We start from the raw sequence: 24820 nt of genomic DNA, 5'->3' as shown, positions 1-24820 counted from the left end.
CTGCCCGGCTGCCCTTAGGAAGCAATAGCGCCTCGCCATCTCACCTCAGCCTCATGAATCTGCCTGGCTGCCTTTAGGGAGCAATAACGCCTCGCCATCTCACCTCAGCCTCATGAATCTGCCTGGCTGCCCTTAGGGAGCAATAACGCATCGCCATCTCACCTCAGCCTCATGCATCTGCCTGGCTGCCCTTAGGGAGCAATAACGCATCGCCATCTCACCTCAGCCTCATGAATCTGCCTGGCTGCCCTAGAATATGACAACCATATGTTCTCTCTCTCTCTCTCTCTCTCTCTCTCCTTCTTTCTCTTTCTCTCTCTCTCTCTCTCTCTCTCTCTCTCTCTCTCTCTCACACACACACACACACTTTACCCCGAATACATGAGCGCTCTTTTCATCTCAAACTTTTCCTGAGAAGCCCATTACTGCTCGGACTCTCAGAAATAATGCGTTGGGATTTGGTGGTTAGCGTGTGTTGATTGAATGACGTGCCTCCATCTACAGTGTCTTTACAACAGACCATACATCCTGTGCATCGATCGCTTCTAATTGGATCTCCGATTGGATGTAATGGATTGTGGAGCCTGCCATGGCCCTGGGGTCGCTCGTTAAGAGCAGAGGTTAACAGGAATAGGGGAAGTGGGTAGGAAATGGCCTTCTTAGTGCAAGCTCAGCTGTCTTAGACGCAACACTTCAAAGTGATATATACGTACATACATCGACTTGCAGGGAGAGGAGCCTGCTCACAGGCTAAGCTAGGTACGCAGAGCACCTGTGAAACTTAAGGCCAGGGAGGCCCTCCGAGGACCCCAGCGCCCCAGATTGTCGCAGTAAGTACAGCAGCAGGGGGTCATTTGGGTCCTTGATTTCAGGCTTCCCTGTCTAGTTCAGTTCCTGCTGACGGAGCTCTTGTCATCAGTGCGGGTTATGGCGCTCCCTTCTTGTCTCCTCTTTCCTCGCATAAGGAGCAAAGACACGCCCCAATGCTGTTTCCTGGGTGGCTTTTAGTGAAGTGTGGGAATAATCCACATTGTCTGCCAGTTATTTTGCACGTTGGCACTTTTTGTAGAGTTTATCTCTCAAGTGAAAAGGGGAACTCAGGCTCCAAGACCCTTCCGCATCTCGCCCCCATCTGGGAACCCTGCCCCCAGACGTTCTACTCTTCAGAGCATTCGGTTACTTCCGGAACGGCCCCGCCGAGCTCTGCTCTGGCAATGCACCTCACCGCTACCAGAACGACAGTGCCAGAGCTAGAGAGTCACTTCAACGTGGACTTGCTTTCCCGCTTAAACCGTTGATTGTGGTATCTGTCTGCACCTGTGACACCTTGTAGTGTTCTGATGGGATGTGTGCTGATGCTTCGTCGAGATCTACCAATGTACCTCCTCCTGACCGGCAGAAATACCTCAAGTCCTGGTAGCGGTGCAAAAGTGGTAAAAACGTGCATTAAAATATCCTCTGTGGCAATTGTCCCGTAAAAAGGCTGGATACCAGAGATGCTATACATTTCATGGAGAAGCCGGCATTTAATGGGTCAATAACTTCACTTCTCTGTAAGATTGCAATATTTTTCATTTGAGGACCAGCACTTCTCGGATTGGACTTCCATACTTTGCGTAAAGCACTACAGCGCCTTCTAAGCACTGTATGTCTAATTATTGATGGGCCGCGCTTTCCATTGGACGAGGCAGCGGTAGCGCTATTCCATGAGTCTGAATTCGACTTACCGAGGCATTACTCCGCAGTCATGCATAGGACCGATACTGGGACTCGTTTACGTTTGGTGGGACAGGACCAGCCCTTCTCAGCAGAGCCACGATATATTTACTGGCAGAGGAAATGGATAATGGTAGAGTACCAACCCTTTAGTCAGGCTGCTTCACCTTCAGTGGAACAGCACAGGCACTCTTTATTGTTTGTGTGTTTATTTATTTATGGAGCGCGCCTCACCCGGAGGTATCTGGGCGCTTTACAAGAATATGCGTATCTTAGTTCCAATAGAAGAAAATTACAGGATATAATGCAATACAGTATAGTACAAAGGTTTACAGGTTATAATGTAATACAATAAAATATAAGGCGGGGGAGAATGTTAACAGTTAAAGTACAATTAGAAGTTAAATACAGTTAAAATACAAACTAATGTACAAGGATACAGATGTGGCGCTGGAGCAGAATTTTAGGGTAGTTAGTGGAGTTGGAGGTCTTTGGAAGTGAGCCAAAGTTTGAAGTTTTTACTAAAATTGTAGAAGGATTGGTCACTTCTTAAGGGAGTTCCAGAGTTGGGCAGCCATGACAGGGAAGCTGCTGCCACCTGCCGTCTTCAGTCTGCACCTGGGGACTCTAAGACAATCTCAATCCTTTAGTGGGGCTACTCTACATTTAGTTGGACTGAACCACCACTTCTCAGCGGGGCTTCTACTTTGGGTTCAGGAGACAGGATGACCCATGTTTAGTGGGGCTGCCTTCACGGGACAGCACCAGCAGTTCTCATGGAGGCTGCTTCGCATTTAATGAGACGCTGGAGACTATCACTCCTCACTGGAGCTGTTACCTTCAATGGGGCAGGACCAGCATTTGACATTCAAACGCCTCAATGGGGCTTCTTTTCATTCCAATGCATGGGGCCGACGCTTCTCAGCAGGGGTGCTCTGCAGCTTATAGTTCCCAGTGGGGCCACTTTACATGCAACATGTTTGGTGATTAATGGGCCATTGCAAACACTTCTTCGCAGGGCTGTTTTCATTTTTGCAGTACAGTGCTAACAAGTATGCGTGGATCTGCACTACCTTGTAACAGGACAGCCCCAGCCCATCTCAATTACATGTTTTACATTCAATGGCGCAGTCCCAGTACTTCCCAGTAGGTTTGCTGTACTTTAAATTGACCCGTCCCAGTATCTCCCAGCACGAAGAGATAGTTTTGCTTTGATTCATTCCATTTCCCCAATTAGTATTCCCATTATAATTGATAAAATGATTTTGAGGGCGCAGTGTTGAAAATCAAGGATATCTCTTGGTGCAAGGTGTGCGCCATGTGTTGCCATAGGACGTTTGGGGCAGGGGGAGGTAGAGGAGTGGTAAGTGGGGGGTTGTGAGGAGTGTGTCTTTTAGAGGGGTCAAGCGCACTGGGGAATAGAGGACAGGGGGCAGGGAGGGGTATGGGGAAAGGCGAATGTGGCAGGGGCTACAAGGGTTTCCTTTGGAAAAAGAGAACAGGGAGACGGGTGCGGGTATAAACTAGATGGGGGTTTCGAGGGTGCCCCCCAGAGAGGCATCAGGGGGAATGGCAGTATGGAGTGCTTCTCTGTGAGGGTTGTAGAATTACCCTTTACAACATATTAGTCTTCATGGTAGATAGTCTGCTTTCTGGAGTGAATTCTTGAGTATAGCGGAGGGTGGATGTTTTGGGTTTGATGCAACACAGTCGTAGTGTGGCATAGTTGTTGACACTGGTGTTCAGGGTGAGTTTGATTGAATCTAGGCGCTTGTTGACATGGGCACTGGTTCTGTGGTGGCTGCTAAGGTGCTGAGCTCATGTTCCAAGCTGACCTTGGGGATGCCCTTGCTGCAGCAGTACTGTGGCCTGATAGGCTTAGCTTGAGCCTATTAAGTGTTTGACTTTCCCATATTAGCTCACAGTCTTTCTTCTCCATGTGAATTGTAGTTTCTTTGAAATGTTCTTCCATTGCTTGGCACTACTTTAGGATGTTTCAAGTGTTCACGGGTTTGGCACCCAGAATCACCATTGTGCCTCCCAAATGTTCGGTTCCGGTACACCCTTGCTGATTCCTTCACCCTGATCAAGATGAAGTGGTGCCTAGCCGGCAAATGGAGACTGGAATTCAGCATAGAGTAAAAGCCCGACCAGACCTGTCCCTTTGTGAACCATGGGCTCTCCCATTTCTCGTTATCGCCCTTTCGACTCCCAGGAACCCCTGGAGCTTCCTTAGTTACAGGCCATAGTACCAATGCCCCCATCCCCTCTTCATTCCAAGCTGTATCGGTTTAAGGTCAACTGAGGCCAGGGACATGACACCTGGGGCCTGATTTACAAAGCGTTTTTCAATGGGATTGTACCATTGTCAAATGCCTGTGTAAATCAGGCCACTAGAGTCCTCCTCTGCCCATTACTTTTGATCAGACCTGCATCAAGTAATGCAGTCACAGTTATGGGGGCAACATCACTTTTGATCTTTTACAAGTTAAGCCAAGAGTTGTCTCTTTCGATAGTGATTCTTCAATCTGCAGACATTGGGCCTCATCACGAGTTTGGCAATAATTTGGCGGTAAATCTGCTGAATTACTGTCAAAATCGGTTACTACCGATCCCGTGGACTTACCACTGAATTCTGAGTGGTGGTATGGCAGTGTTAGGCCCTATTTATGGAGTCCATAGAACTCTGTGGGGAGTCTGCCCAATTTACCATAAATGCAGCAGTAATCCTGTTACAGCAAAAATAAAAGTGGTGGAAATGGAAGTGCCTCCATTTCTTATCCTCAGAACCGAGCTTGTAATGAGGCCCATGATTTGTAAAGTGCTGAAACCTTAATCAATGTGTTCCAAGTGCTGCAAATCGACCTTGAAAGTAATTATTAGGTTAAAATAGCCTTTTCTGAGATACCTTTCTAAACAACATCAAGTTATCCAGCTTCTTCAAGTTATTCAGCCTCTGAATATGAATTCGCTGTTCACTGCATAATATTACTAATAAGCGAAAGGTGTCCTTTCAGCTCTTGCCTTTCTGGCTTTTGGTGCACATTCTTTTGAAAGAGCTAATAGAATATGGGGCTCATTACAGGGTTGCCGGTAAAACTCGCTGGTAGGTGACGGGTTAACAGCAACCCCATAACACCCTTACCGCCGCCTGATATCCCAATACCACCGGGTTATCACAAACAGTGGCAGTAATGGTAAATCCCCATTAGGACTCCATGGAAATGGGGTCACTAAAGCAACGGCACCGTTGACACTTTAGGAGCTACATTTTGCAAGCAAGCTGCAAATGTTGGTGGCAAAACAATAAAGCAGGTATAGTGGTAGCAATTGTGATTAATAATCACTGCATATACAATTTAAGTAAATATTGTGCACAGTGTATACATGAGTACCTAGAAATATATGTTTTGGTGCTAAAAATAAACATGAATAAATAAATGCATTTTAAAAGAAGCATTCATATGAATTCCTGCCCCTGGTCATAGCCTCAATATATGAAGGCAGGGTCTTTGAGAACCCAGTTCTAATGAACATCCAGCACACATTTGCTCCTGATTTTCATATCCAACACGCTTTTGACTCAGTGATCTTAAGCTGATGGCTGCTCATGCAGATTGTCCAAAGTTTGAATTGATGATCTTTGTGGTAGACTAGTACGTGAGTTCCTCTGTCTCCCACGGTAATGTGTAGGTGCAGATCTTCCAATGCAATCGTATGACATTTGCTGAAACTTGGGTCTTGACGTAGGATGCAATACAATTTCCGTTAATTGGAGGCAGATAGTGGCCCCAATAGCGGCAGATTCAGCAATATTTCAGGCTTTCTGAATTCCAGATTATCTACCAATCTTCTCTTAATGTGTGTCTGGAAACACACTGGCGATGGAAACAGAATTTGCCGTACAGATTTCTGAAAGGACATGGGATACCGGTGGCCACCTCTTCTGCTTTCGATGGGGGGCATCAGAGAGTCACACCATGTATTCCTGAAACCAGAAGTATACATCATCTGCATCTAAACAGTTAGTTCCCTGGGGCAAAGGGTCAGGGAGGATGTGTCATTCTGTATTTGGCTTAAATCAGGCTTTGCGACTCAGCATCAGTTGCACTTGGGGCTGCACTAGTCCCGGTCCCGAGGGAGTTATCAGGACATATTTATTTATTTAATTCACTTGTTGATAGCGCCCAAACCCAGAAGTACCATAGTGCTTGTTTACATTGTTAGGCAGAAGCAAGTGATAAGAAACAGTAGCTCGGTTGCATGGTGATTTATGCAGTAGTTACAGAAGAGGGTAAGTAGTAGTACATTAGTACAGTAATACAGTAATAAAGTTGGGCATCTTTTTTAAAGAGAATAGTTTTGAGTTGTTTGCAGAAGACCAGGTTGGATGGTTCTTTTTGGATAAATGGTGGGAGGGCATTCCGAAGAGAGCGGGCAATAAAGGTGAAGCTTGGTCCTCCTGCTTTTTGTCTGGTGAAGCTAGGAGTCGCACACGTGGTGGATGTGGATTAGCGCAGGCTGCAGGGGTAGGGTTTTCTAGAGATGCGCTGAGAGAGGTAAGTGGGTGTGGTCTTGTGAAGGCAGAGGTGGCTGAATGAGAGGATTTTAAACTCAATGCGTGCCCTTATGGGCAGCCAGTGAGCTTCACATCTAGCGAGGGGGATATGATCAGATCATTTTAGACCAAAAAAAGCCTGGGGTGCCTTATTTTGGATTAGTTGTAGTTTGGTAAGGTTTTTGGTAGAGGTTCCTGCAAGAATGGCATTGCAATAGTCCAGCTTGCTGCCGATAATGGCCCTTGCCAGTGTAAGGCAGCTGTCAGGGGACAGCAATTTTCTGCAATGGTTTATAAGCTTAGTGGAGTAAGCTGCAGAGGAGCTTACTCCATGCTGAGTTCAGAGGCAAGGTGTACTCCCAGGGTTTCACAGCGCTAGATACCTGGTTGATGTTGCCATCGATGGAGAAAGAGACGAAGGCTAGGTGAAGATGTCTTAGTCCATGGGGGGAACCCAGAATGAGGAGTTCTATCTTGTCATTATTCAAGCACAGATGGTGGGATTGAATGATGCTGTAGATCCAGTTGATATTCGCAGAGTCTAGATTGTAGTTACCAGTGGGTTTGAGGAGTATTTGCGTGCCATCGGTGAAGTTAGTGTAGGTGATTTCAATGCTGTCCAGGTAATCAAAAAAGTGGCTTAGTATACATATTATACAAAGTGAAGAGAGGCAAGATCCTTAAGGTACCCTGTAAGGGACATTTATAGGGTAGGCTGCTTCTGAGCCAGCGAAGATCCCGGAGGTTCATTCACTCAAGAAGTTGTTGATCCAGCTGGCTGCTTCGTTAGAGAGGTTGATGGTGGAGTGAGATGGTGGTACAGGATATCATAATCAGCGCGGTCAAAAGACGCAGAGACGGCGAGTAGGAGAAGGATGGTGAGGTCACCTGCATCTCAGATGATATCTAGCTGAATCTTAAGCTCAAGGAGAGCAGATTCTGTACTGTCGTGGTCTAAAACCAGATTGGCGTGTGCCTAGAAGGTTGTGGGATTCTAAGTAGGATTGGATTTGTGTGTAAGCAGTATGGTCCAGAATTTTGAGTAGGTAGGGTACCATAGTAATGGGGTGATAGTTAATGGAGAGGGTGGGAACGAGTGAGAGATTTTTGAGGAGGGGGTGACGCATGCTTCTTTGATGGAATTGGGAACTGTAGTAGAGTCAAAGGAGGCATTTAAACATTTAGCAATGATAGGAGCTAGATGGTCTGGGCACATCTTGATAATGTGACAAAGGGCAAATATCTCCTTTACAATTAGAGGTTTTTAGACAAGTGATGGTAGTAATAACTTCAGCTGGAGACAAAGGGGAGAAAGGGAAGGGGACTCGGGGTGGGTGAGGGTGATAGTCTGTACTGGGCACAGTATTAGGTTGGAGCTGGGATTTTTTGACGATGGTTTTGTCTCAAAGGTTCTGTTTTTTTTTAACAAACGCAGACTGGACTAGCGTGCATCAGGTTTTATCTTTTGGAAAGCTTGCTGTAGAAGGGGCAGGGGAGTCCAGCTCTTTGAAAACTGTGACGATTTCTCTAGTATTAGAACTGGCTTTGTTTATCCTGATATTGTAAATGCTGGTTTTAGAGGTGACAATTGAGATTTTGTAGGATTTGGCAGAAGTGAGAAAGGCCTCCTTATGGAAGGTGAATATTTTTTGTTCTCCATAGATGTTCCAGGGAACGTGTCCGTTTGTGGAGGGTGGTTAGTTCCTCTGTGAACCAGTTGTGGTTGGTATTCTTTTTTGTTGTTGTGGTTTTGAGGGGGACTGTTAGGACAGTTTTTCTGAAGTCCAGTTAAGGGCCTAGTAAAACCATTCAACTGAGGCAGTACAAGACTCCACTCTTAGTATAAGACTGTACCACCTGAGTACATGGTAGCGTAGGCAGAGCAGCCAGGCTTATCTTAGGAGGGAGAGAGGGCAGTAGATACAGTACAAGTGAAAATTGTAATACAAATGATCCAAAGAAACACTGAAACACTATGTATTATAAAAATAAAGGATTTATTTAAATACAAGTAGGCCCAGATAAATCTAGGGGTTAAGTAAATACTGAAACATTATATGAAATCACAATATAAAACACAACACTATACTTGAAAGTACACAGACCCAAGTATAGACCTTATTTGGAACACCTAACAGTAGTTCTAGGGAAGTCACAACCTTGTAATACACATTTAGTATAGGCCAAGCCTATTCCTTGGGAGTAAAAGACCAATGGTTACTTTTAGATTACTTTTGGTAATACAAGGACAGTAGGCCCTTCCAGTTGTACAGTGACTCTTGGAGCAAATCACATAAACAGTCAACTGGACAATATACTTTTGGTGAATAGTGAAACACTTATTCTAGGTGCAGTAAAAACCTATAACTACTTTGGTCATAACACACAGTTATACCAGGTGAGTAATACCTATGGATGTAATGTACAATTACAGATGCTTTGGAAATCAGGGAACCCCAGATTGAGATAAGCAATAACTCTTGTAACTTGTTTTGGATGGCACACCGCTAACACAAGGTAAGTAAAACCCACTTACTTTCACTTCACAATGAAGGGGAAAGTAAAACCCAATGTCACACTTTACTGAATAGATATTCTAGGTAGGCAACAACCCAATGTAGACTTATTAAAGACAGGCTAGCAGCAAGTCAGGGGAAGCAAGACCCAGTTGGGGGAAACTCATACAGTTATCCTAGCAGGACTAACCTGGTGATACTAACAGTTGGAGGACACTCATACAATTACCCTTCAGGAGTAATCTGGTGAAACCAACAGATTACTTTTGTAAAGAGGCACAACCTAATCACACGAGAGTAAAATACCTTCACATCTACTTTCTTTTAGACTGGCAAAACAGTGGCTAAGGAAGGAAATATGTTAACCATACTTTTAAGAATAGTGCATCACACATCCAAGATCAGTAAGAACTTTTGTAACTGTTCACTCTTAGAATTACAGTTACCAACCAACTCTTTACAAGTAAGTAAAAACACTTGATTTCTTTTCTAGGCAGAAGTCCCAATCCCTTCAAAGTCTTTCCCTTATTCTTGAAGCATGAGTGTTCTCAGTGGCAGAAGGGGGGTCACTAGGACTAGTGACCAACAGGCAGTGTTAGAATAAGTTCTTTAGTAGCAAAAGCCAGAGTTTCCTTAGGAAAACTGGGCAAACAAGTGAGTACTTTACTTCTAGGGTTAGAAGAGGGTCCAGGGGCTTCACAGAAGACACCCCAGCAGGATTCTAGCAGTGGGACTGGGTGTACTGGACGAGGGACCTCCCAATCACAGAAAACACCCCAGGACTACACAGAAATCCCAACAGGCTTAAGGTAAGTATATACCCAAGCCAAACAGTACCTCAGCAATGAAGAAGAGATTGCAGCAGGAGAACTTCAGGGACTGCAGCCAAATACCTGGTCACTGGATTCCTTGTCCTGGAGACTGAACACAAGACCTCAGAAGGGACTTTGCAGCAGGGATCGATGAAGAAGGCTCTAGGCAAGATTTCTCTCGCGGCTGAATGCGGTTCTGCGGGTTTGGCGCCTTTTCAAGGAGCACAGAAGAAGACAGAAAATCGCGGTTGAATTCTCGTTGTTTAAAAGGTCCAGCACTCTTGTGAGGCGACTTTTTGGACTCAATTCGTGTCTCTGGAGATAGCTGAAGATGCCCACGAAGTTTCAGCGAGATTCGGAATTCGGAAGACCGTGCACCGCACAGTGGCAGGAGGTCCCAGGGTATTGGGGTATTGCAAGAACGCAAGGTCGCAGCAACCCGTGGGATGGCTCAAAATGCAGGTCGTCTTGAGTCTAGTGGGTCTCACCAGGCTCTGGGTTTGGGTCGTCGTTTTCAGAGACCCCAGGTCGATCGGAAGGAAGGGCTGCAGCAGGATCCGGTTACAAAGCAGGCTCTCCGGCCGCTGGAAATCATTCCCGCCGCTTTTCCTTCGTCATCCTCTTCGGTTTTCTGTTCCAGTGGTCGACATGACTTCAGCTTCCAGGTTTCCAGTATTTATCAGGAACTGCAACACAACCTCTGCATTCTCTCCCCGCATTTTACAAGAAAGGGGCGTTTGGCTGTCCAATCAGGACAGCCAACCCCCCACTGGGATCTGACCCAGTTGAAGGAAGGCCTAAGACAAAGGAGGGGGAAGTTTGGGACCCCTCCCCCACTTCCTGTGCTTACAGACTGACTGGAGCCTGGGCAGGGTGTCCAGGGGACTCCCGCCAAAGGCAAAACTCAAACAAAGGATTTTCCCGCCCTGGATGTCAGGGGAAGGAACAAGAAATGACAAGAAACACTAAAATGGCAGAAAAAGAAGACAAGGGCCATTTTGGTAAAAATGAGCACCCTAAGGTGCCTTTACTGCAGCTGTGATTACAACACGGTGTAAAGGTGCACGAAATTAGTAAAAGGTATCACTGCCACCAGCCATTAAAGGTAAGCCTGTCACTGTAACAGAATTGTTACAGTTTAAATGTGAAAGGGGATACATTGTATCTCCCCAGCACTTCACATAAGGTGGGGTGTGCTGGTTTCACAGAATAAAATGTAAAAGGGATCCAAAGATCCTTTCTACCCTTGGGAACTGTAGTTCACTCAAGGTTAGCACAAGAAAGTTAAAGAGGGAGCCCCTAGGGCAACCCAGCAACAACAGGCACTTATTGCCAATAAGTTGTTAGACATGATAACTTTAAAAAGACACTATGGAGAGTCTTAAAAATGACACCCATAAAAAGAGTTAAAGACAGGTGAGTGTGGAAAAAGGTTCCCACTCACTGAGGTATTAATGGAAAATATCTCACTAGAAAAGCAAAAAGTTCTGGAGTTGAACCAGGCAAGGAAGATTTACCAGCCCTGTGGAAATCTTACCTAACAGGGACATATAAGTCAAGAGCATTGAGGAGGGTGCAGTTGTAGGAAGTGAGGATGGTATCTGGGTCAAAGCTGTCCGTCATTTGAGCCAGGAGATGCAGAGATGGTGGGTTCCATCATTTCTTTGGTAAGTTTGTGGGTGTGTCTCACAGTAATGGGTGGGTGTTTGTTGGTTGTTTCTGGTGTAGAGGATCAGAGAGTGGTCTGTCTAGGGCACAGGGGTCAATAGATGAGACCGTGATGGGCAGGTTGCAATGCATGATCCAGTCAAGGAGTCAACCCTCTCGAATGAGTGGGTGCTGTGACAGCTTGTGATATGCTCATCTCATGCAGATGAGTGCTAAGGGCTGTGGACTTGTTGTCAGACGTGTCGTTAAAACCTAAGTTAAAGTCTCCCAGGAGTAGGAGCCTGGTGTTGGGTTTCAGGATCGGTGCGATGAGAGAAAGGATCTCAATTACAGGAGAGCTGAGGTTGTTGGGTTGGGGATAGAGAAGGATGATATTCACAGTGGTTTGGGGATTGAGTTCAATTTTAGAAAGCAGGATTTCGTAGCCTGCAATAGGGGGGAGGGGAGAGGTCCGGATAGGTAGCAAGGACTTCTGTCTGATCTGAGAACAGAGGAACCATTAGGTATGGCGAGGGACAAGGAGGGACCTGCTAAGTTGTGAAACCATGTTTCAGTACTGGCAAAAGGACGAGATTGTGTGCCAGTATGAGGCCATGTATGTCAGGTGCATGAGCGACATAGTTGTTTTCATCCAGTGGATTGTTTGTCGATTCCAGGCACATTCCCATTAATAGCCTCGGTGGCTGGTGGGGTGTCGATGAAGTCCCAATAGAACACTTAAGGGAAATATCCCTGGATCCAACAGATCTTGCCAAGATGCAAATGTCTTGCGTAGTACTTCGACACCCAGGTTTCTGGTGAGAAGTAACTCCTTATAAGTACATCTGGCAAAGGCTTTAACCGTTGATGTGTTCCCAATCGAGGAAAACATTAAATATTTTTGAAAGTGAGAATGCTGCTGATAACCCAGGCATCTGCACAGTTCAGCTCTGAAATTAAAGCGGGCAGCCCCAAGGCGCTGGATGCTGCGATCACTCACGATTCAGTGTCTAGCACAGCACAGGAGCGAAAGTCCAAGTATTACAACTAGCCCAAGAAGCAAACAAGTTGGCAGAAATGTAAGTGTTTTAATGAACGCATCAATCGCTTCCATACCCTTCTTCAGGATTTTGTCTGCAAACATAGTGACTACAGAAAAAGCAGAACTTATGCCCGTTAACCACGAGCTATCAATCAAGGAGTGAATGTCCTGTTCCATTGTATTCTGGCAGGTCAGTAGAGATGCAGTCTGCTTGACCGCCTTGGATTGTGCTTCGAGATAAGAGTCCTCACTGCTACATATTTGTATTAAAATGTTCTGTAAAGGTGCTAAACACAGGCTCAGTTTTGGAAATTGTAAAGGCCTTAAATTGAGGCGTGTCCAGGGTAAGAATATCAATTGTGATTGCATGGGTGGATTCAAAATAAACCCACAACATTTAACTTGTGTACTCACAGTGATATGGGCTGATAATAAAGCTCCAATATGGCAACATAATGCATTGAACTGTACAAGATAGGAACCATTTGATAAGCTATGTGCCTGACTTTGAAATGTGGCAATGGGCGTAGCCTGAAGCGTGCATTCTCTACTATTCTCACAGGAATCCACTTGTAGAGCATGTGCACAAACTATGCGAGTAGAACCTTTGCAATCACGTAATGAGTGCAGTATTAATTCAGGACTTGCAGGTGAAACACATTTGAAATGCCACAAAACGCAATATTCATGTGTCTCTAGCAGGCAGACATTATGGAAATAAACTAAGCAGTTTAAAAAGAGTATTTCATTTGTGATCAATGTTGTGGTCTTGGAAGATTAGATTGCAAACTGGAATGTGTGGAATCTTGGACACTAGATGAAACTTTTGCAAATCACTAAAACAGTCACACATGCTCAAAAGACTTATCACACAGTGATTATCTCACAGAAGATCTATGTATCTCAGTGAGCTCTAGTAGCGTTTACGTCATTTTACTAATTGATGGTATTCATTTCACTAAAACAAGTTAATACTACCAAACTAAATTGCATGTGGCTGCGTAAAGGTAAAAGGAAGAATACACCCTGCTTGATTCGAGTATATGCATGTTTTCTGTTCTTGTGTACAGATGTAAAATGAATGCAAATTAATGAATGAACAAGTCCCTTTCTTTGTATTGCTTGCCATTCTGTACATATTGTAAATACTAGATCTACCAGGAGTCACGAGCCAGGACTGGTTTATTACACCTGACATGGCACAGATTGTGATCTCTTCAAACTGCCCTAAGTATGGCTGTACTTCTTTCACAACCTGCTTGTAGTCATTGGTTAACACGTGCAAGTATCTTTTTACTATGCAAAATTGATATAACTTTTGCAAATCTGCGAATAAATGTTAAAACCCTTTCAACAGATGCCAGTCAAAGAACCAAGCTTCAAACTAAGCTGGGAATATCGCAGCTATTACTAGACTCTTATAGTGATAATGGCATCGGGTAAGGGCTGCACCTTGTGGTAAAGGCTCATTGTCCCCAAGTAATGTCCTGAGTGAAGTAATAGTATACCAGGTTGAGCAGGTTATTACCACACAGCACAACCCGCCCCAAAGGCCATTATTGAGATTATCAGCCATATTCGACTGTCATAATGTTCTGGAAAAAAGTAAAAAGAAAGAAAAAAGAAGGGTTAGTTTGCACCTGAATTTCTCGCAAACCGCTGTGAGTAGGCAAGATGGGTGGAGAAATGGTGCTATTGGAGTAACTTGCTGAGTGGAATAAGCGCAGATCCAGGTGGTAGAAGAATGAGCGGGTTGGGAGGTCACAGGGGAAATGGGAGCAGGCAGGAAATGGATCCCAGTGGTGAAGAGAGAGTGCAGTGAGGGACCGAAGGTGGAAAAAGGTAGCTGTTCAGAGCAAGTTGAAACGGAGGCCTATGGGAATGCACAGAATGTAGACTCATCCTTGTAGTTACAGCCCATATTCCTCGTATACCCATTGGCTGCTGAACTTTCTTTGTCTACTAATTGTGCTTCTTTTTTGCAGCAGGTTCTTTATGGTGAGGTTCCCTCTGCTTAACTTTATAATAGAGTGCTCAATGTGGAAAGGATCTCTTAATATCGATGAGGTCACTTGTCCATTGTAGAGTGAACAGTCAACATTCTGAAATCAGATAAGGGAAATATTTCCAAACAAGATATATGTTTAATGCTGTGCTTGTGCTCATTTCTAGTCACAGAAGGTACAGAAATAGGAAAGGTCATTCTGATTTCCTTTATGGAAAAAATTAAGCTACAGACAAAGCCTGGTGCTGATTTGGATCTGATGGTGCATTTCTCTCCTTTACTGTTGTAAAGAGGAAGGCATTCCAAAACCCAAGCAGTAAAAATAATCAAAAGGTCAAATGATCACTGCACCTCAATGCAAGGGAAAACAAAGTTTACTACATGCAAATAGGTCTCAGACGGTCCCGTAGAACTGAACTGCCACAAAGTTCCTCACTTCCCAAAAGGTTCCAGGTAAACCGCACAATCTGAATACATAGCTTACAATGCCATCCCACCACCTTCATTGGATACCACCTATAGAACATACTAATGTCCCTCTATAGTCCCTGGACTGATTGGAAATACCTTATCTAAACCCATTCCCCTAAACACATGGTCTACTACATCATCATTATTGAATCCAGGTACTGGATTGGTTGTTCGAAAATATTGACACATTCATAAATCATGAGTGCCACGTGATGTGCACCCCTCCGATCCAGACACAAACAAAGCAAACTTGCGAGGCCAACTCTGCTTTGATAAGACACTAGGCCTTCTCATTATACCAGATGCCACGGTGCACTCAAGCTGCCTCTCCAACCTTGTACCAACATTTATAGCATCATCTCTGATCCTCCTAGCCCAAATCACAGAACATTTCAGGCATGTCCCCCCTTACTCCTTCAGACCCCAGTTGCCTAATAATGATGTGACTGGGGCACTGCTCTGGAGTCTGAATTTCAGGGATTTATTTGTTTTTGGTTATGAATGTGCTTATAATTCAAATGGGATGACCACTCTTGGTTAAGGGCAGTAGTGCACTAAATCTTCCTCTTGCCCTTTGGGTCACAAAACCTTATGCCCTATCCTCATGAATTTTTCCTCCCAAGGGTGCATGCTTTCCTGATTCTCCCTACCTTAACATTCCATTCCCACAACGTTCAGGCTGTGTAGCTGGATACAATTAATGATTAGCTGTGCATTGCGTGTGCCTCTGACCTCAGCTTCTCTCCTGGGGAAAGGGTATTTGTTTTTAGAACTGAGCTAAACAGAGCTGCAGCTCCACGTTAGGGCCTGTTTTATCTTCTGTTCATCATGTACTAGCCCTTAAAATCCAATATGGCGACACTTCTGCCATGTAAACACACTGACCTCCCTTCTACCACAGAACCCTTCTGACTCCATCTTCCACCTGTTTCAGCTCTTTCCCTTCATTAAAAACATAACTTTGAAAATAACATCTAAATACTGGGCCTTTTATACTGTACGATCTATAACTTCTGCAACTTTAACAGTTATACATGTACTTCTCCTTCTGTGTTGCTATATGTATGTATCTAATATGTTTCAACACTAACTACAACCAATATATGCACCTTCTGTCACAACTCGACCATGGACACTGTGGGGAAGATGGAGGCTTACTTAGGTATCTTTGCAGTCCTTTTACCGTTCTAGTCTTTCTGGTCTTTTCCCTTTAAAAGGTAGCCACGCCCACAATGCTGTGCGTTGCAACTCGCATTGTCAGCCTTTTGCTAACTTCGCCTGCAGTGCCGCTCTTCGAGCTTGGTCCTTTGAACCTTTACTCCGTAGTACTTTGCCCGCTTCGGCTCTCCCTGTTTCTCTGTTCTTTCCGTCTCGCTGCCTTTCTGTCCGCTCCCTCGTATCTGCTACCTCTCTTGTGCTGGGTTCCCTACCGTTACTCTCCTCTGTGTTCCTTCGCTATTTCGCTCCCGCTTGCTCTCTCTCTCTCCTGCTCGATTCCTTACTCTCGTTCACCCGCTTTCGCTCCCGCTCGCTCTCTCTCACTCCCTCACTCTCTCGTTCCATCTCTCTCCTTCTATCTCTCCCTCTCCCTTTCTTGCCCGGATGTCAATCTCTCGCACTTTCACTTTCGCTTCTGTTCGCTCTCTCATTTTCCCCTCTCTCTCGCTCTCCTGTACTAGCTCTCCCTCTCTCTCTCTCTTACCCGCATATTAGCTGATACCTTCCCTCTTGACTGCTCTTGTGCAGCCTCCGCTTCAGCTTTCCTTGTACGCAGTGGATATTCTTCCAATCCTTTCTGACATCAGCATACCTCGTCCTGTTATACTTGGACTTAAGTACTGTTTGCTGCAATACTATTCATCAGCCTCCTCCACTTCCGACACTCCCAGCAAGCAAGGACTCGCCATCAAACAGGCTTTTTTCTGCCGTCACTGGCTTTTTCCCTGGCGTCAAGGGACTGGCTCCCCTGGGTCCACCGACAGCTTGTTCTCACCACTGTCAGGGTGTCCTCAAGTGGAGACCGTCCCTATCTCTAGGAGCGTAAGAAGGACAAGAAGGAGAAGAAGGAAAGGAAGGGAAGGAAGAGTTCCAAGACGGACGAAGAACCGGATGAGATCAAGAAGGAGAGGAGAAGAAGACCTAAGTATTCTATCCAGGAGGATTCCTCTAAGGAGTCAGGTGAGGAGTCACCGGGGGTGGTAGTTTCCGATTCTGACACCTTCTACCACGCGAAAATCATTCTACTTGCACAATGATATGTGCTAATATGTTTTTTTCACCCAGAACCTTTTTGCGTGGATAGGGATGCTATATGTGCATACCAAGATTCCCCCTTTAGTCTATACTTCATTAACTAACCCTGCTGCCTCCTTTCTGCTATTGTCATCATCCTTGGGTACCCACACCCTACACACATGATGTAAACTCCCTGCCCCCCTCTAGCATATTCTTCCGGGGTACCTGTCATAAAGCAACACCCTCCATCTACTGCTAAGTCAACTCAGTGCTCTACGTAGTTCTCTGGGTATGGTGAGGGTGTGGTCAAGGTACCCAGGGATTCCAGATTCTGCTCTATTTTCAGCATCCTCGGTTTTACAACCCTGTCCCATCTATCAGTTTGGGTGTACTTGTGTTTTGTAAGAGGAGAAGCTCTAGCGGCTGTATTTGACACCATCATCATAGCACTCTTTGGCAACGTCTTCTTGTAGCATCTCAGGATCATCTGAAACGAACAAAAAAGCATGAGCAGAAAAACCACAATAGGAACCAGTAACTTTACAGCTATTTCCAACCACAACGGGGTCCACAGAAACATTGAATCAAACCAGTCGTCAGCATTTACTCCTGCTTCTTTCGCAATGGAAATCCTGAAATTGTGAAAGGCCCCTATCGCATAGTTCAAAGACCCATTGTCTTCATCTTTGGCGGGGGGGAGGGTCTATGCATGCAGCAAGACAGAGAAATGTCCTTGCACACACCTCCCTCCATAGCCGTGAGCAAATCCAGCCTTTATTGAATTAAGTCCCTGCTCCGTCTGGTTTGCCAGCTGAAGCATCCCCCACGTGGTGATCTGCAGCCACTTGGAATTTGCTGCAGTCTGGACACCTGGCGCAAGGAGGGAGGTAAAAAAGGTTTTGTTTTTCATAAATAGTTTATACTGGTCCAGGATCACCTTCAACTTAACGGATGAGTCTTTGAACAGAACCTTTTCTGCCGACAGAAACTTAATGAGCGGTGGACACGCTTGGTAGATAGGGGCTTAGTGGTCCTGGTGGCTGCACATTTATAACAGCATGATGGGTTTCAGGAACTACCAAAACTGCTGAGTGCAGGGTGGTCAGTGAACATATGCCCCTCCATGATGGTGGGAGGTATAAGTACGTGCATTGTCCACGCACACAATACCCATCCATTAACACCACTGTGCCTTCAGTTAAACCAGGGATGAAGGTGTCTTATTACAACAAATGTTAATTCCTACAGGTATAGCTCAATTTCCTCAAAAAAAAGGCATACTCCATTGCCTTTTGTACTTTTGCAGGGGTCTCACTCAACTCGATCCATGCCAATTTTGGCACAGAATTTCCTCATGTTCTGCCATAGTTCTGATTGACACATGCCACATCATCTTCTGAGAACCCCTCTAGCCCCCCGCTGCACAGCTCACTACTCCTGCCACCCATCTAACACTCCAAACATTTTCAACAACAGTGTTATTTTACAACAGGCTTGTTCTTTCTTCTTGGCACATTCTTCATAATTTCTGTCCATTTTTACTGCTTGGACTTTGTGCCTTTGGAAAAGACTTTGTACTCTTCACAGGGGCAGGTGTACGAGACATTGGGCTGTGAGAGGCAGCATTTCTTGAAGTTTAAACAGCTTGGGTTCACCCATCACATGAGGTATCAAAGAGCATACATAGCAGCTCTCGTGTGTCCTCTCCAACCCCACTTTGCGCATGTACCATATGCTATCCAATGCGGGTTGGTGCACATCCGCCACAGTATCCAATATTACCACCTTATATTGGGTATAGTCTATCTCTGCCTCCGTTTACCTCCTGGTTCGTGTCAACCTCAAAGATACATCTGTAACATTTTAATTTCCATACCTACCATTTATATGCCCCAACCATAGAAAATAACCACACAGAAACACGATACCTACTCCAAAAAGCAAATAGCGTTTACAACATAGCATATCTATTAAACAACTTTTGTAGTGCTGAACCTGCAGAGGGGTCGGAAAAAAAATAGGAAAACATGCAGAAAAATGCATACTTATCATCATATTACAAGGATAGACCAATTGTAGTATCATAAAAAAACGTGCTGCAAGGTATGCTTTAATATTACTCATTGATTATGTAGAGCAGTGCCTGGTGCTTTCCAAACATCGGATACCGCAACTCCTTCACCTAAACTGCAAACGTGGTAGCGAAAAACAACAAAGTAGGGGCCCGGGAAACATTGGTCATTCAAGCGCCAGATGAAATTCCTAATGTAAACATGGTGTACAGGGTATAGTTGTGGCACTGCTAAGTTCAGTTCATGTGACGGAAACACTTCAGCTGTTGCTTTTCTTCTAGGAGCAATCTGGCGAGACAAAACTTTAATACTTTTTGGTAGCTCATCAATTATCCCTGAAACTCCTCGCCAAAAACTCCTGCTGCCGTGTGAGCATCTAATGCTGTGCATTTAGGAGTGAGAGGTGTGTGCATTCTTCTCCCCATCACTGTCTTGTGTGTGGACAAATGGTGGTCTTTACTGGGCTGCGTTATCAGGCTAAACAAAGCCAAAGGGAGACAGTGCAGACAGTTCCTCCCTGACGTAGTGCATATCTTAGACAATCTTTTCATTTTCTTCAACAATCCCATTGGCCTGAGGATGATATATCGAGGACAGTGTGTGCTGTATCCCCAATAGGGATGCAATCTCTTTTAACAATTCTTTAAAAATGTGAGTTCCATTGTCAGATTTCTGGACCTCACAAATGCCCCAGTGGGGAAATACCTTGTGTACCAAGAATTTTGCTGCTGATTTTGTATCAGGTTGTGCGCAAGGACCATCCTCAATCCAATGGGAGAATGGACATACTACAACATTAAGGTAATGGTAATTACGGCACCTGTTAAGCATGTCCACATAGTCAATGTGGAGTTCCCACAAGGGTCTAGTCAGACGGGGCAATGTGCCACATAGCATCCTGAGAGTCTGTCCAGTGCTGTAAAGATGACACATTGTGCAATTTGCCACAAACTGGTTGATGTATTCCTGCAGATTGGGAAGAAACCAGTCCTCCTGAACATCTTCTTCGAAACATGTGCCGGGTAATGTAGTTGCTCAAGAGCATCCATGAGCAATTCTTGTGGCATTACTAATTTACCTGTAAGGCTTTGTCTCCATATCCAATCAGTCAGTGACTGTGAGCACCACCTTTTAACCCAAAGCTCGTTCCTCCTGGGGCACCTGACCTTGTAACTAATTTATTTGCATGAGTAGGACTGCTAACTGTAACTGTTGATTGGCCACCTCAGGATATGAAGTGACATCTTTAAGAATTGATGGTCCTTAAGCATCCTTAGGCTGCTTCTAATGCTTCAATTAATGCAGTCAAGTAATGCAATCAATTCTGCTGCCTGAGCTGAATAATTCGTTGACAACCTCTTTTGAACTGCAACCTCATATTCCCCAGTCACGAGTCTGTTAGGCAAGATTTGGAGCAGTGCCTTTTGGGTGCACTACAACAACCTTGACCTCCTGGCTATAGGAGCCCAACCTTTGGTATAAATCTGTACTACACAGGGTGGTAGTGTGGCTGAGCAACCAGGCTTATCTCAAGAGGGGTCAATGTGAGCAGTAGGGGAGTTAAACATAGATTCACTGTGACAAGTATCCAAATAAACACACTCAAGGTTTCTTGATTAAACAATTATTAATTTATTTAACAGTCAGTTTGAATAAGCCTTCTTCAGAAGGGGCAATATAATAGTAACACACAAATACACTCCAAAATACACAATCTAAGTTTCTCTAAATCACCAAGTACCCATTAGGGATGGCACACAGACACTTCCTACATCCTCAGGTGACTTAAATAGTCAGGACACTGTGGACATTAATATATCACTTATACATTTAGATCAATACTAAAATTGGTGTCAAAGAAAAGAGGTTTCAGAATAAGACAAGAGATCAAACAAATATTCTGAAGCAGGTAAGTACTTTTGAACCCCCCCGTGCATAGTAAGTTAACCCTTTCCTTTAAGGAAGGTAAACACACACAATCAGAGGAGAGAAGAGTCATTCAGGGAGCCAGGCCAGCCAATGTCAATTGGGCAAAAGTCTAGGTGAGCTGAAGCACTTCTTGCAGGTAAGTAAAAGTATTGCACAATGTTTCAGAAGTCTTTGCAGAAAAAGTAGAATCAAAGTAGGGTCAAAAGCTAGGAGGCTTGTGAGAAGTAGAAGATGCAAGCAACTCTACAGGAGCAACCAGGATAAGTCTCAACTGAGATAAAGTAAGGCTACAAGACAAGAGGTAAGTTCTCTTAGACTGTACAGTATCTTTGGTTAGAAGATATGGTTCCAACTGGCTTCTAATCCTGTGTGGCTCTGCAGATCCTTTTGTTCCTGGGCCTCAGTCATGGGGACAAGAGGGAGGACATCTGGGGACTCCTGCAACACAATGGGACCGTCAGCGACAGAAAAGGAAAACTTCTGTTTAACAGCACTTCACAGATTCAGCTCCTCGCTTCTCAGCAAATAGCACCACTGCGGTCCCACGGATACCACTGTGGACTTTCCTTTCTTCTGGGGTCCAGCACTCTGTTGAGGTGGTGCAGGCTTGGTCAGTCCTGCTTACTGGGAGTCCTGGGGATCTTCCATCAGCTCGGGTCTGTTTTAAAAGTGATGCACTCAATTTGATGTTCCTCTCCCTGGCTTTTGGTTCCAGCAGCAGCAGCAGTGGAAGTACAGCCAGCTCTGGGAGGATGTCCAAACGAGTTCACTTTGGAGTTGATTGGTCCCACTAACTCAAGGGGAGAAGTTGTCCTTGCAGGGCTTCTCTAGTCGAGGCAAATTCAGAGCTTCAGCACAGCAGCAGGGCTTCACTGGGCAAACCAACGGTCCAGGAGTTGCAGCAGGCGTCTCTTCCAAGTTCTTCTTCAGATTCCTTCGTCCAGTGGTCAACTCTGCCTTCCAGGCCAAAAAGCCTCACTTGTATGCAGGTTTCTCCCATTCATTCTAGCCTAGCTGTCAACCACACAGCAGTGTGGCTGTCTTTGCCAGACAGCCAGCCAGCCTATCACCTTGGGGTGAATTCCTGTAACCAAGGGAATTGCACAGGGAGTTTTGGGCAACTCTCTCACTTCCTGCCCCTGCCAGACATACTGGAGCCAGATGCTGGCTTCACTCATGAATCCCACCAAATAAAAATGAACAAAGGGACCAAACCTGGTTTGGCGCACAGGGTAAATCTCAAGAAGGACCTTTCAAACAAGAAATGGGGAAAAAAGAAGAACGGGGCCATTTTGACAAAATGGGCACTCATGGGTGCTTTACTGCAGCTGCGAACGCAGCCCACGGTAAAAAACACACAATGGTTGTTAAAAATAAACCACTGACACCAGAAAGGGTAACATAAAATGGTTACATGGGAAACTAGACAAAGGGGATACTAAGTAACCCCTCCAGCACCCTATTGTAAGATAGTGTGTGCTGGTTCTAGAAGTTACAAATGTGAGTAAAGCCAATTTCCCTTTACTGCTCTTGGAAACAGTAGTTTGTCCAAGAGAAGTTATTTAAACCTTTGGGAAATCTGAAAGACTTACCTGTGCCACTGTACTGAAGGTACTTTGTGTCACAATGTGAAAAGACGACGCCTATGGAGTTGGTCAGACTCCAAAATACCAAAAGAAAGACAGAGTTTAAATCACAGAAAAATACATGAGAGAGTGGGAAAAAGGTCTCTCTCTTTCCAGGTTAAACATTAAAAAGTCATAGAGTCAAGCAAGTGTGCTGGGGGTCTCTAAGGTAGAGATGAATTAGCACATTTCTGAGAATTCTTTCAAACAGAGTTGCACCACTGATTTGTGTCTCTGGTCCGTTTACTGATCAATCATCGATGACCCATCAAAGAAAATAACCTACCCGTCCTTAAGTGTATCCTCTCTTGCTCATTTTCCGGAACTTCATAGGTAACACAATCAAGCACTTCCTCACCTTCCTCAACAGGTATTGCAATAAATGTGGTGGGGTTCACTGTGCAACACTGCACAATGTGAATGGATGGGTTTGATAAAATAACCTCATTTGCTGAGGCCCTTTGCGTGGTCAGAGTGGATTTTGATTGCTCAAGAATTACAGATACTGTGTGATTTACATATAATGTCACTGAGCAACCCATAGTAATTGTTGAGGATTTCTTTGATGGAAAAGTATGCAGCAGCTAATACCTGTTCACAAGGAAATTGACCCTGCATCACTGAATCTAATATTCCACTTTAATATGCTAGTGAGTGGTATCCTATGGATGTTTGCCTGGACAACACAACAGTAATTACTTGTCCATTGGAATGTGGGAACAAATAACATTCTTCTGTGTAATCAGGGGTTGCTAGTACAGGTGCATTACTTATGGCATTTTTGAGTTCCTGGAAACATGTTATCAGTTCTCCTAGCCATGTGAGTGACCCTTTCCTTCTCTGTGAGAGGTTTTGTCCAACTAGAATAGTAAACAATTCCATGCTCTCCAATAGTTACACAAACCCCAAAACCATTGCATTTCTTTTAAAGTAGTGGGCTTTGGCGTGTTCAGTACTCCTCCTGCTCTTTCTTGGGTTACTCTTATCCCTGCTGATGATATTATTGGTCTCAAATATACCACTTCTTTCTGGCAATACTGCATTTTGTGCTGGTGTACTTTGTATCCTTTGTCTGCAAGCAGTGTCAGCAATGTAATTTAATCTGCTCTGCATAAGTCTTCTGTTGTGCTGCACGCTAAGAGGTCATCTACATACTGAATTGCTTTGTATATGTACGTTCCCCAAATCCATATGGAATACTCTGTTAGAAATCCTCAGGGACTCACAATACCCCCGAGGAAGCCTCATGTTTGGAACCTTTGCCCGCAATAGGTAAATGCAGCAAGATATTGAGACTCAAGGTACAATGGGATGGAAAAGAACACATTTTTCAAATCAATAACAGTAAAATGTGGGGCCTCAGTTGGCATATTGCAAAGAAACATGTCAGGGTTTGTTACAACTGGGAACTAAGCTTCAAGGTTTTTATCGAATGGGCGTAGGTCTTGTATCATCCTTCAACTTGACCCCTGTGCTTTTTTGAAAGGACATATTGCTGTGTTGCACAGGGATTCTGAGGGTACCATAATTTTCTGCTGCCACAACACCATAATCGTCTCATGAATTCCTTCATCTGTTTCCCTTGACAATGGATACTGTCCCCCTCTTGGTAATACTGTGCCTTGCTTGATACATACTGCTGCTATACTCTTCAAGAGCCCTACATTATGGGGTTTGTCAATCCATACATTGCTTGGTTCCTTCAACAAGGCCTCCTGTAGGTGTGCAGGCATGCATTTGGCAATAAGTATAGGGCAAGGGACATTCCTATGCTGGATAATTATTTGACATGGGATACAAACCTCTAACATCATTTCACCATAATTATCATTGTCCTCAAACAACGTCCATCTGACACCCCACTCAGTGGTTGAGCCGGGTCAATACACAAAACAGTATAGCACTCATCTCCCTCTTTGTCAGTCCCTATCAACACTATATTGTAGTCTGCAATCAGCACTCCCTTCAAATCTAGCATAATAATGGTACCTGGAGCATGATATTAGGGTACTGCTGGCCTAAACAGAGGGAACTCTCTATGGTTTATTCCCGATGCCTGGCACCCAGCTCAACCACACAGTTTCTCCATACATGAACACATTTGGCTGAAAAGGAAGCCCTCTCGTAGCACCATCACTGTACAATGTTCTTGTTATTGGCAGAACCCTAACATAAGAAATTCCTGCGTAGAA

The 24820-nt window shown here is 44.7% G+C and overlaps 1 protein-coding gene across 1 annotated transcript in view; it reads left to right on the top strand.

The window, feature by feature from the left end:
- Positions 1-718: 718 nt before the first annotated feature.
- Positions 719-24820, top strand: part of LOC138512991 (mas-related G-protein coupled receptor member H-like) — an 80461-nt gene continuing 56359 nt past the window's right edge. Inside the window, exon 1 of the mRNA XM_069627707.1 lies at positions 719-830. The gene's annotated coding sequence lies outside the window, so the exon portion shown is untranslated. The remainder of the gene's footprint in view (positions 831-24820) is intronic.

This window comes from Ambystoma mexicanum, chromosome 12, assembly GCF_040938575.1.
Source record: "Ambystoma mexicanum isolate Mex_15411 chromosome 12, UKY_AmexF1_1, whole genome shotgun sequence".
NCBI lineage: Eukaryota > Metazoa > Chordata > Amphibia > Caudata > Ambystomatidae > Ambystoma > Ambystoma mexicanum.
The sequence above is the reverse complement of the archived record's forward strand: the minus strand, read 5'-3'. Positions and strand labels throughout refer to the sequence as shown.